Source organism: Lepus europaeus, chromosome 19, assembly GCF_033115175.1.
Source record: "Lepus europaeus isolate LE1 chromosome 19, mLepTim1.pri, whole genome shotgun sequence".
Lineage (NCBI taxonomy): Eukaryota > Metazoa > Chordata > Mammalia > Lagomorpha > Leporidae > Lepus > Lepus europaeus.
The window spans coordinates 16,756,786-16,769,053 of NC_084845.1; the positions used below are offsets into that span (position 1 = coordinate 16,756,786).

A 12,268-nucleotide genomic window follows, 5' to 3' on the forward strand; every position below is an offset into this window, starting at 1 on the left:
TATGCGATGCCAGTGCTGCAGGCAGAGGATTAACCAAGTGAGCCACGGCGCCAACCCCTCCCTTCTACTTTTATTTCCTCTGTTTAACATTTCCTGTCTTCTCGGTTATTTGATCATTTTAACATTTTTAAAAATTTCATGAAACAATTTGTGGTTTCATAGCAGTTGTAACAAGTAATACCAAAAGATTCTTTGTGTAGTTTTCTCAGATTTCCCCAATGAGAACATTTTATAAAATTATAGTATAAAATCACAACCAGAATATTGGTATTGGTACATTCCACCAGTGTTTTCTGGATTTCCTGTTTTATTTGCACTGGCTGTGTGTGTGTGTGTGTGTGTTCAGTTCTATACAGTTTGATCACCTGCTTGTATTTGTGTATCCACCACCCAGTCAAGATAATGAACAGTTTCAGCGTCACAGAAAGCCCAAGGGACATTTGTGTTTCCTTTCTGTCTTCACACTCTGTTTCTTTCAACTGACCTTGTCCTAACTTCTGGCAACCGTTAATCTCTCCTCCATTCTTCTCAAAAGTGCTAGATAAGTGTAGTCATACAGTTTATAACGTTCTGAGTTGGCCTTTTCACTCATTTCGTGGTTGTGTGTTCCAATCCTTGTTCCCTTCTACTGATGTGTCACAGGCTGTGACATGTATGTACCAAGGTGGTCTAGACACTCAGCAGTTACAGAACATCTAAGCTGATTTCAGTTTTTGGCTAATACAAGTAAAGCCACTATGAAGATTCATGTATTATTGGAATCCATTTTGCTGTATCCATTTTGTTTTTTGTAATATCTCAATACAGTTTCATTGTACTTGGGCTTACAATGAACTTGCTTTTCCATCTATTTAGAACCAGTGTTATACTACTCAAAAGTGATACAGAGGGTGGGCACTATTGCGTAGCAGGTAAAACCTCCCCCTGTGGCGCCAGCATTCCGTATGGGCACTGGTTTGAGTCTCGGCTGCTCCACTTCTGATCCAGCTCCCTGCTGGTGACCTGGGAAAACAGTAGAATATTGCCCCTGCCCCCACATGGGAGACCTGGAAGAAGCTCCTAGCCCCTGGCTTCAGATCAGCTCAGCTCTGGCTATTGTGGCCATTTGGAGATGGAAGACTCTCTATGTCTCTCCCTCTGTTTCTCTGTAACTCTTCCTCTCAAATCAATCAATCAATCAATCAATCTTTTTTTAAAAGTCTGAAAACAAAAGAAGTGATGAGAACCTCATTACCTAGGTGCTGTTACCCTTCTCTCAACACCTTCATGTTCTAGTTGTCTTATGTGTTAAACCTTTATCTTTTCAGTGGGATTCAGTCTATGAGTTCAGACCAGATCTATGGGTTGTGGTTCCAATGGGAATTCAATTTTCAAAGCCTGGATCTGACCCAAATGTACTCCACCAGTGTTCAGTCTGGGATTGGGGCTGTGGTTCATCCTGTTGCCGAGTTCACAAAGTGGATGGCTTGGTGCTTGGAATTATGTCCTTTTCCTCCAATCTGCCAGAGTCCTCAAATGCGTGCATCCTGTCTTTGTTTTATAGTTGAGTTCAGTAGGAGAGATTGGGTAGCGTGTACTTTTTCCATCTCACGGTGGGAACCAGAAAGCCTGTGTTCACTCTGTCTTCCAAACACTTGTTGGCACTCGATGCATCCACCAGGAAGTGTTTCATTGTCTTCGTGAACTCCCGCGTTTGTTGTAAGTTCCATACGGGGTTTTGTCAGAGTGGTTAAGAGCCTGGGCTCAGATCCAGGCTCTGCTCTCAGTGCCGGCCTCCGCTCACGTGCACTCTGTGCGGCAGCAGGTGATGGCTCAAATGGTTGGGTTTCTGCCACCAGAGGGGGAGACCCACGATTAAGTTCCTGCTCCTGACTTCAGCCTGGTCATTTGGGAAGTGAACTAGTGGATGGGAGATCTTTATCTCTTTGCCTTTCAAATACATAAAATAAATAAATAAATGAAAATTTAGAAAAACATAAAGTTCCTTATACTTCTAGTATGGTCTTAAGAAAGAGAGGAGATGATACATTTTTCTTTCACAAAGTATGATAAAATTATGTTTTATGAAAATTTTGACTATTTTTTTCTTGTTTTTCTTGGCTGGTGTGACTGGGTTTCTTTTAGTTCATTTTAAAGATCTTAGGATTCTTTGTTAATGGGAATATATTAGAAATATGGAGGCCGGCACCGCGGCTCACTAGGCTAATCCTCCACCTGCGGTGCCGGCACCCCGGGTTCTAGTCCCAGTTGGGGCGCCGGATTCTGTCCCGGTTGCTCCTCTTCCAGTCCAGCTCTCTGCTGTGGCCCAGGAAGGCAGTGGAGGATGGCCCAAGTGCTCGGGCCCTGTACCCGCATGGGAGACCAGGAGGAAGCACCTGGCTCCTGGCTTCGGATCGGTGCAGCGCGCCGGCTGCAGCGGCCATTGACGGGTGAACCAATGGACCAACGGAAGGAAGACTTTTCTCTCTGTCTCTCTCTCTCTCACACTGTCTAACTTTGCCTGTCCAAAAAAAAAAAATATGGAAGAATGGGGCTGGCTCTATGACGTTGTAGGCTAAGCCTCTGCCTGCGGCACAGGCATCCCATATGGGTGCTGGTTTGTGTCTTGGTGGTTCTGCTTCCTATTTGGTTCTCTGCTTAAGGCCTGGAAAAGCAGTGGAAGATGGCCCAAGTGGTTGGGCCTCTGCCCCCACACAGGAGACCTGGAAGAAACTCATGGCTTCTTGCTTCTGGCTCCTGGCTTCGGATTGGCCCAGCTCCGCCCATTGCAGTCATTTGGGGAGTGAACCAGTAGATGGAAGACCTTTCTCTCTGTCCCTCTCTGTCTGTAACTGTATCTCTCAAAGAAATAAATAAAATATTTTTTAAAATATGGAGGAATGAAGAGTCTTCAGGTTGACTAGAAATCTGCTGTTCTGTTTCTTGAGCTTGTTGGTTTCCAATAAGATTTTCTGCAATTCTAAAAGAATAGCTAAGTCTCTCCCTTCACAATAAGCAGATCAAAAGTGCTATGGATCCTTATCTGGCAGGCGAGGTCCCGGATCACAAAGGTTGCTTCTCCAGGGCAAGGCTCATCCACTGCACCACAGATGTGCCGGTCCTGTGACTTCCCCAGCTGTGGGAAACTCGACTGCATAACTTGTGGTAGCGGGGGCCTGCGTTCATGCTTTCCCCTAAAAGAAATTTATGAAAACATGCTGTGGTTTGGATGTCAGTTTGCATGTCCCTCCCAAGACCCATGTGCTAAAGCTCTGGTCCCCCAAGTCTTATGTTAATGGATTAATGGTTAATGGTGGCATTAGGTAGCAACTTAACCCATTGGTGATGTCTTGAGAAGTGATGAGCTTCGACTGGGTGTCAGGGTGGGGCCTCTTTATTTGAGTTGTGGTGGCTTTACAAGGAAAGACCACATCAGCGTGGACTCCACGCACTACCATCTTTCTGCTTCCTGGCCCGCAGTGGGGCCAGTGCTCTGTTCTCCACCATGGCCGCCCTCAGCAAATGCTGAACTGATGTGGCTGCTCCATCATGGACTATAAACCTCCCAAACCCCCTTCCTGCATAAGTAGGACTTTCTGGGGTTTAGTTGTAGTGAGGAAAAGCTGCCTAAACCCAAAAGTATTTTATTTGTTCACACTATGATAATAAAAAATCCTTTACATCTATATATTGCTTTTATGCCTCAAGGTTGGTTCTTTTCTTGAAATTGATCATCATAGTTTTCCCCCTTATGCATCGACATCTACCATGTTTCCTTTTAAAAATAATTACTTTTATATTACTTTCTTTGGGATTTTTGTCACCCCGCATTGCTAGTTATCTAAGTATCATCTTGAAAGGTGTCTTCATAATTCTGAAATCTTTCCTGGATAAAATTACCCAGTCTCATTTTTAGACTAGTACTCAGCCAGAAGAGTTGGTCATCTTTCCAAATTTCTTCTCTTAACAGATTGTCATCAGCGTGAATGTTCAGCTTAATGCCTGCATGACACACAGGTGAAGCTGGAGTCTGGGACTTGATTTTATCCACATGTACGCTGCTTTTAACTTTAACTTTTTATTAACAAAGCTACTATGAAAGCAAAGTGTTTTCTGTTGCCAATTTAACTTCTTTAATTAAAAATGAAAGTTATAAAGTAGTAGTGCCATGGGTGAAGTTCTCATATCATCAGAACGGGGAAGATGGGTTTAAAATTAAAACTGTTGGCATCGTGGTGACTCTGCAGCAGTGTCAGGAGTTTTGACACTTTAATGGAAAACGGATACCAGTGCCTTAAACTCTTCTAGTATTACCTTTTAAACAAAATTATAAAACTATAAGAGGCATGACTATGAGAAAGGCGCTGATGAAAGCAGAGGGTGCCTTGGGAAGATGGGAGTTAGAAAGATTAAAGCATGAATACTCGGGGTTTCAAGTTCTAAACGAATGTGTGTCCCTGCTCTTAAACGAGGTCAGGCAGAGCAGAATTCCGCTTCACTCTTAGTGGCCTCACAAGGTGGGCAGGTGTCGACACAAACGGTCATTCTGGAATGTGCTGAACCCTATTGCAGCCAAGCCCAGAGTGCACCCTGATTTACTCTCTGTGTGCCAGCTGGGTGGCTCGAGGAGTTAGTTTTTTGTGCCTACGATGCAAAATACTCCAAAGATTTTTTTTTTTGAGAGTCTTAAGATCCCTCCCTTCAATGTCCAATTCTACCAGAAATTATCTTTTATTTATTTATTTATTTTTGACAGGCAGAGTGGACAGTGAGAAAGGGAGACAGAGAGAAAGGTCTTCCTTTTCCATTGGTTCACCCCTCAATGGTCGCTGCGATCGGTGTGCTGCAGCCAGCGTGCTGCGGCCGGTGCACCACGCTGATCCGAAGCCAGGAGCCAGGTGCTTCTCCTGGTCTCCCATGGGGTGCAGGGCCCAAGCACTTGGGCCATCCTCCACTGCCTTCCCGGGCCATAGCAGAGAGCTGGACTGGAAGAGGGGCAACCGGAACAGAATCCAGCGCCCCGGCGGGGACTAGAACCCGGGGTGCCGGTGCCACAGGCGGAGGATTAGCCTAGTGAACCCTGGCGCCGGCCCAGAAATTATCTTTTCAAACATAGTTGCTCATCTATGACGAGCTCTCCCTGCACCTGTTGGGATTAGCGTATCTGTCATACTTGTTCAGCTCATCAAATGCAATGTCCAACATTTTATAGACTTGTGTTCCTTCCCACCAGAAAAAGCCAAATGCTATCCCCTACATGGTTCATAAAATATTAAGAGATTTCTCCAATATCAGTTTTATACACAAGAGGTATTTCAGGCATATAAAATGTTCCATCTGTAAAGACTTTCACACAAAAATATCTGGGGCTTGAAACTCACAGTAAAAGCATAATAGTAAAACTGAATTAATTTCATGGTAATTTATCATCGTTAAGATTTAAAGTGGGAGGAGGCGAAGGCTCTTTCTGTCAGGTCCCTTGCCCGTGTCTTCCAGTAAGAAGTGAAGGCTGAAAACAAACGGCAGGGCGGTGTATGTGTGTCAGGAACCACCCCCCCCCACACACACACAACCCAAGCCTACGGGTCGGTCCTTCTCAACGTATTTGACCAAGGTTGTAGACATTGAGGCCCAACAACACTGACACTTCCAGAAGGTTTGGTTCAGAGATGAAGCTTCTGCGGCTGACAGAGAGGACCTCCTGCGATTGACAGCCACCCGCTGGAGCGGCTGCCCAGGGCGAGCAGGACTCCCGTGGCCTGCTGGACTGCAGGGCCCAGAAGGCTGGAGGCAGCCCCGCGCCTCCCCGCTCAGTCTGCCATGTATCAGGAAGGGGCCGTGGGGCCCATCCATCCTGGCCATCTCTGGCGGAGCAGGGCTGCCTCAAACAGTAACCCCTGCATGGGCTATTGAGTAGGTAGCAGGAGTTTTCCCATGGTCTCCCGCATCACTCACTACGCTACTTCATAGAACAATCTGGTAGGAGATGCTCCCTCTTTAGACCACCTTCCAGGCCGGGTAGGAAGTCATCAACCCTCTCACCTGCATGTCCCTGCAGAGGACACACGTGTGCTGCTAAGGCGTCCTTTTATGTTTAAGCAGCTTTGTAGCTTCGTGTGTGTGGGTTTTCTAGGATTGTGCTTTTCTTCATTTTCCCCATGTGATTCATTAGTATTTCTCCTGTTGTAGAAGGTTATCATTAATAACCACATTAATAGTCAGAAAAGCATCTACATTCGGGGCAGCAGTTTTTCTACAGGAAATTAGGTTAGTTGCTTTTATGTCTAACCTCATTTCCCTGGACTTTTAATTTTTTCCCCATTTTGAACTTGCTTTATTGTTTTTATTTGTTTATATATTGAAATACACACTCTCTGCAAAATCTTAAGAAAATCCTGAACAATGTAAAGAGGTTAGCAAAGACTGCCCATTTTCCTGCTCCCTGGAGACAGTCTCCCTTCTCGTTTGAATTTAGTCTTTCTGGCCCTCTTTAGGTGACTAGAAATACCACTGTCTGCATGTGGTCTACATGTGATCCAGCACTACACCCTCTCCTTAGGATGCTCCCACCTCCCTTGCCCAGCCGGCTCAGCCAACACACTGGCATGGTCCAACTTTTAATTTCATGACCACAAACCACAGAGGGGCCCTGAGCACAGCTAAAGTAATACAACCCCATTGCCCCAGTTGATGGACTCCGCCACTCTTCAGAATCGCCAGTTTACGCCTTCTCATCTCTCTTCCAGCCTTTCCTTTCCTCGTGTTTGGATGATGACCCTGTTTCCTATTTCATTGAGAAAACAGAAGCAATAAAACGAGGACTATCTCGCCACCCAGCCATCAAATCTAACCCAGCAGCACCCCCCAACTACCGTCAGCACCCCCCACTCATACATTTCCCTCAGCTCCCTAGGGTTTATCGCAACTCCTTCAATCCCAGAGGTGTAAAAGCTATTATACTCTCTCCCACCTTAAAAACACTTTGGGGCGTGTGTTTGGTATAGCAGTTAAGATGCTTGCAACCAGTATTGGTGTGCCTGGGTTTGAATTCCAGTTCTACTCCCAATTATAGCTTTCTGTGGGACATGGCAGGTGATGGCTCAAATAGTTGCCTGCCACTCACATGGGAGACCTGGACTGAATTCCTGGCCCCTGGCTTCACCCTGGCCCAGCCTCAGTTGTTGGAGGCATTTGGAGAGTAAACTAGTAGATGAGAATTGTCCCTTTCTCTCTGTCTCGCACACACACACACAAATATTTCTTGTCCCATATCTCTCCCATCTATGACCACATTTCTTTGATTCTTTTTTATGGCATAATTTCTTAAGAGTTACAGTTGACTTACTATTTCTAATCTGTATGGATTGTATTTTCTTGTTTTCTGTATTCTGGATGCACCAGCATTTGGGGCCTTGATCCTGGAGGGACTGTCTCTCCTAGGGCTAATTAATTCCTCGAGAGAGCAAATAACGTCCCTTTGAGTGTGCCTTTGATATATGAACCAACACATCCAGAACCCATACCCCAAACCATCTCCTTTATCATACAAATTCCCACACACCAAGCTAATAAGCTCTCTGCCCCAGATGACCCCAGGGCCAGGAACCAGACAGCTAGGGACCAGTCCTAGAGCCCAGGACTAGCTGAAATTATTCAAATGATCCAATCCTAGGCTCAGTCAGGGCACCTGCCCTGCCTTATCCATCCTTCCTGTGAAAACCCCACCGAAGTTTCTGGGTCCTGCTCTGCCCTCTCCCCTTTGCCTGGAACCGCGTGGACTACAGGGTGTGCTGTGCCTCCTGTTTCTCGGGAATGAGCATAAACTTCTTCCTTCACAACAGTCGTTTCTGTGTCTGCCTGCCTTACCGTGCCTGATTAAAACAAAGCTCAGGCACAAACTGTAGAACTTCTCTTTGCTGCCATCAGACCTTTGTCCCCACCAGTCCTCTGAAATGGATCCTAAGAAAATGCCTGCGTCTTGCCACATTCAATGGTTACTTCTTGGTCCTTATGTCACCTGAGTTCCCGTGGGTTTAGTAGATTTTTCATGATCTCCTTTCTCAACTGTTGGACTCTGGGTCTCCACACTGGCTGCTCCTTCTCAGACTCCCCTGCCTGTCTTTCTCCTCTGTGTGCTCCAGTGCCATCTGGGTTCCAACCTCAGGCATCTTCACATCCCTGTCTACTCTTAGGCTGTGGGCAATCTCTGAGAGACAGACTGAGAGGGCGAGAGAGACAGAGAGACAGAGATCCCATCCCCTGGCTCACTCTCCAAATGCCTGCAGTGGCTAGGGCTGGGCTGGCCTGGGCTGAAGCCAGGAGCCAGGAGCTCAATCCAGGTCTTCAGCATGGATGGCAAGGACCCAAGTACTTGAACCTTCACTGCTGCCTCTCATGGGGCACGTGAACAGGAAGCTGCGACTGAGACTGAAGCTGGGCCCGAACCCAGGCGCTCTGATGTGGGATGTGGGCATCCCAAGCAGTGCTGCAGTCGCTAGGCCAAAGGCATGTCCAGCCTCATGACTTGATTTATTTATTATTTTTTTGACAGGCAGAGTGGACAGTGAGAGAGAGAGACAGAGAGAAAGGTCTTCTTTTGCCATTGGTTCACCCTCCAATGACAGCGTGTGGCTGCAGCCGGCGCCCCGCGCTGATCCGAAGGCAGGAGCCAGGTGCTTCTCCTGGTCTCCCATGAGGTGCAGGGCCCAAGCACTTGGGCCATCCTCCACTGCCCTCCCGGGCCACAGCAGAGAGGCCTGGAAGAGGGGCCTGGAAGAGGAGAAACAGGGACAGAATCCAGCGCCCCGACCGGGACTAGAACCCGGGGTGCCAGCGCCGCAAGGCGGAGGATTAGCCTAGTGAGCTGCGGCGCCAGCCAAGCCTCATGACTTTAACTACCCTGTATTTCCTGATGGTTCCCAACTTTTCACTTTTTCCTTTCTTATTATTAATACTGTTTTTGATGGGCAAATCATAATTGTTGACATTTATGGGTCCAATGTGATGCTTTTATAGATGTGTACAAGGTGCAGTGATTCAGTTGAGCTAATTAGCATATCCATCACCTCACTTACCTATCATTTCTTACAGTGAGACACTTGGAATTTACTTGTAGTTATTATGAAATATGCAATACATTATTACTGACTACAGCCATCCTGCTGGGCAACAGATCTCAAAAACTAAATCCTCCCGTCTGTCTGACACTTTTCAGCTCATTTTTATTGAGCTACGATTCAAATAACATAAAATTAACCATTAATCACTTTAAAGTGAGCAATTCACTAGGTAGAGGTAATGGTGGTACAACATTTTGAATTGAATGCTTTAAAATGATTAATGTTCCACACTAAATGTTAGTATATTTGCTTTTTTTTTTTTTTTTTGACAGGCAGAGTGGACAGTGAGAGAGAGAGACAGAGAGAAAGGTCTTCCTTTCCCGTTGGTTCACCCCCCAATGGCCGCTGCGGCCGGCGCACTGCGCCCGGCACACCACGCTGATCCGAAGCCAGGAGCCAGGTGCTTTTTCTGGTCTCCCATGCAGTGCAGGGCCCAAGGACTTGGGCCATCCTCCACTGCCTTCCTGGGCCACAGCAGAGAGCTGGCCTGGAAGAGGAGCAACCGGGACAGAATCCAACGCCCTGACCGGGACTAGAACCCGGGGTGCTGGTGCCACAGGTGGAGGATTAGCCAAATGAGCCGCGTTGCCAGCCTGTATTTGCCCTTGTGCCACCGTTGTCTCTCTCTAGGGCCAAGACTTTGGCACTGCCCCAGAAGGAAACCCTACACCCATTCCCTCCTATCCAAAGCCCCTGGCAAGCACTAGTCTGCTTGCTGTCTGGATTTACTGGTTCTGAAAACGTCAAATCAATGGTGATTCCCAGTTGTCCTGTCTGCAGCTGGGCCCTCTCCCCTGTGTTTCGACACCTGTACACAACCACCTACCCACCACCTTCTCCTCGTTCTCTCATTGATAAAGTAAAAAGGTGACACGTGTCCCCATTCCCTGTGCTCCCTGGATTTCTCCCATCTCAGGAAATAACATCAGCATCCACCCAGGTCCACACAAACAAAACTCGGAATTGTAAGTTATTTTTCATCTGCTTCATCTGTTCATCTTCAGTTCCTTCTCTTAGTCCATTCTGTTCCTCCCAGCAGACTCACACAGCAAAGCCAGGCGCTTTGGTGATGGTGAGAGGGAGGGAGTGATGAGACAGGCAGCTGGGAGGTAGACCTTGTACCCAGGAGACTCTGCTGCAGATCATCCAAGGAAGGAAAAGCTACTGCATGCAGGCAGTTTCCATGCCAGAAGCTGCCATGGCACGGTCGTGAACTTGATGGAGAGGGACCGACCACTGTAGTGGGTTTGGGCTGGTCACTGCAGGCAGCCACGGAACAGCCCCTCATGCCACCCCCACAGCCCAGTAGGAGGAGGCTCGTCCTAGTGCCAGCCGGGCAGCTGTGTCCTCTCCCATCACAAGTCCATGTTGGTGGCTGGCCAGACTGAGGTCCCTCCAATGGTGGTCTCTGCAACTGTCTCTAACTAAGTGGATGTGTTTTGGCTGTAGAATGGTCACTCCTCATTCTGTCTGTTTTAAATGTGTTGCTGGTAAGGAAAGATTAAAACCAGGCAACCTTTTCCTTATGGAGTTTCAAGTCAAATATTTTCCATTTTACTATTCTTCGGACCCTTTGTATGTCGGCACGCTAAGTAGAATGGAAGAAAAGGGTCCTGCGTCATATTGCTGGCATCTTTCCGTGATAGATGTTGGGCAAAGAGCTGTTAGCAATTAAGCATTGATTTCCTTGTCCAAGAGATTTTGGAACTGAAAGCTTGACACCATAGGATATTTTGTGTGATTAAAGAAATTTGTTTTAGATCTATGTGAGAGCCAGAGAGAGTGAGAGCGCTCTGGTTTCCAATACAAATACCCACAATGACAAGGACTGGGCTGGGCTAATGACCAGAGCCAGGAACTCAATCCAGGAATCCCACATGGGCGGCAGGAACTCAATCACCTCAACAATCATTGCTGCATTGGCAGGAGGTAGGATCAGGAGCTGGAGCCAGGCATCAAACCCAGGTACTCCAGTATGGGACGTGCGCGTCTGACCCACAAGGCTAAGTGCTGCCCTGACCATGGTCCAGGAAGGGGGAAATGTATGTTACCAGCTGCTTCTCTGGCAGGTTAGTTGGGCACCCGGGAAATAAAAGATTTAAATGCATGGAAATACAGAGGGCCCAATAAGGGTGCTTCCACTCAGCATACAGCATTGTAAACACTTAAAAAGAATAGAAACTTATTTTTAAACTGAAGAGTTAGCAATATTGTAAGTAAATTGGGTTGATTTTTTTTAAAACCTACAGTAGATTTTATTTAAAACTGAATATTTAACAGTTTATTGGGTAAGCCTAGAGGCTTGAAATTACACGTCTATGAATTTGGGCCTTGTGTCTTTGACACCTTGGATCCTGTTCTCCTTCCTCTGCTATTTTTTAACTGCAACAGATGAGGGGCTCTGAAACCATCTGTTAACCTTTCTTTCTCCTTTTTTTAACCGTGTAGAGTTGCTCAAGGCAAGAAGACCCAGAGCCAGCAAGACTGAAACAAAAAGCAAAGGAGGTGAGCACGGGGAGAGATCATTGGGTTTGACATTTCAAGGCTGTGCCTATTAATTTTTTATGCCCTGCTACTTGTATATCGTTAATAAAAATCTGACGAAAAACTTTTTAGGATGTATTTGTTGCTTTGGCTTTGATCTTAATGTTTGCAAACTAATACATTAATACATGTGAAGCCTTGAGGAGTTTTTCTAAGAGAATATTTCCATACATTATATTTTCATTTCCATTTTCGGTAGCTGAGCCTCTGTGGGGTTGTTGATGGAAGTGGCATTAGATTTTGGTGGGAAATGTATCTCTTCGTCTGCTTAAATGTTACTTCCTACGCGTATGAAACCGTGTCATCAATATTTTACCTAAATTCTCTTCTGCAACAACCCATGTCTGAGATGTGCTGTCATTCTAAATGCCTCGTTGTAAAAAGATATGGGGAACACTACTCAGTTATTTGCAATAGTAAAGCCAGCCCCAAATCGTACAGCAACATGGCTTGCTGTCTCGTTGTTAACGTCTCACATGGATTAGGCCATAGAGATCAGCTGAACTGAATGTCATTACCTTTGCTTCCTTTTAGGTGCTTGGTCCCTTGCTGTGGCATCTGTGATTGAGTTGTGTGAAACTCAGCAGTGGAACCTAGCGGGGTAAGCATTTGGCCTGGCCGTTAGG

At 46.4% G+C, this 12,268-nt stretch overlaps 1 non-coding gene across 1 annotated transcript; it reads left to right on the forward strand.

Annotated features, from left to right (window-relative positions):
- Window positions 1-3,014: 3,014 nt before the first annotated feature.
- LOC133748923 (U1 spliceosomal RNA) lies at window positions 3,015-3,176 on the forward strand. Its single transcript, XR_009864528.1, has one exon. It is a non-coding gene; the product is annotated as a U1 spliceosomal RNA (small nuclear RNA).
- The last annotated feature ends 9,092 nt before the right edge of the window (window positions 3,177-12,268 follow it).